The sequence below is a fragment of the Carlito syrichta genome, unplaced genomic scaffold, assembly GCF_000164805.1.
Source record: "Carlito syrichta isolate Samal-C Ts95f unplaced genomic scaffold, Tarsius_syrichta-2.0.1 Scaffold309421, whole genome shotgun sequence".
NCBI classification, from domain to species: Eukaryota; Metazoa; Chordata; class Mammalia; order Primates; family Tarsiidae; genus Carlito; species Carlito syrichta.
The window spans coordinates 25113-26460 of record NW_007253517.1 but is presented as its reverse complement, the minus strand read 5'-3'; positions in this window follow the sequence as shown (position 1 = coordinate 26460).

The window sequence follows — 1348 nt, the reverse complement described above, 5'->3', positions numbered from 1 at the left end:
TATAAAATGGGCAAAAGATATGAACAGACACTTCACAAAAGAGGACAACCGAGCAGCCAAAAAACACATGAAAAAATGTTCAGCCTCAGTAATCATCAGGGAGATGCAAATCAAAACCACACTGAGATACCCCTTAACTCCAGTCAGAATGGCAATTATCAACAACACAAAAAATAGCTGCTGGAGAGGGTGTGGCAAAAAGGGAACATTTCTACACTGTTGGTGGGAGTGTAAACTAGTGCAACCACTGTGGAAAGCAGTGTGGTGATTCCTAAAAGCTCTAAATATCAACCTCCCTTATGACCCATAATCCCCCTACTGGGAATATATCCTGAAGAATTCAAATCACTCTATAAAAAAGATACCTGCACACGTATGTTTATCGCAGCATTGTTCACAATAGCAAGAACATGTAAACAACCATGCTGCCCATCAAAAGAGGACTGGATTTTAAAAATGTGGTACGTATACACAATGGAATACTATGCAGTCATAAAAAAGAACAAAATCATGAATTTCGCAGCAACCTGGATGGAACTAGAGTCTATAATACTGAGTGACCTCTCGCAGAAACAAAGATCTGAGTATCACATGTTCTCACTCATATAATGGACCTTGAACATCCAATGAAATACTATAAGAAAATGACTGACAGTACTGGGAACCTATGGAGGGGGAGGGAGATGGGATTAACAGTACCAAATATCTGTCTGGGGATGGGGAAACACCTCTTATCAACAGGTTGCCTGAATGAAACGTAATTGTAAACCTAACCCTTAACTGTACCCCACAAAACCATAATAAAAAATATTGATTATGAAAAAAAATTGTTCAAAATATATGAATGGACACTTGTAAAAGAAGTGTCTATGAGCAGCCTACAGATACATAAAAAAATGTTCAGCCTCAAAAATCATCAAAGAAATTCAAATCAAAACCACATTTGGATACCACCTAACTCCAGTCAGTCTATCATTAAGAATTCAAAAAAAAAATGCTGGAAAGGATGTGCAGAAAAGGAAATGCTTCTACACTGCCTACAGGAGTGTAAATTAGAACAACTTCTGTGGGAAACAGTGTGATAGTTTCCAAAATATCTCAAAATCAATTTTCTATATAACCCAGCAACCCCCCTCTGGGAAAATATCCAGAAAAGTTTAAATCATTCTACAAAAAAGATATATGCACTTGCATGTCTATTGTTGCACTATTCACAACAGCAAAAACATGGAACCAACCATGCTGCCCATCTAATGTGGACTGGGTTTTTTCTTTAATGTGATACATATACATGTTGGATCATTTCGCAGTCATAAATAAGGACAAAATTATGGACTTCACAGCAACT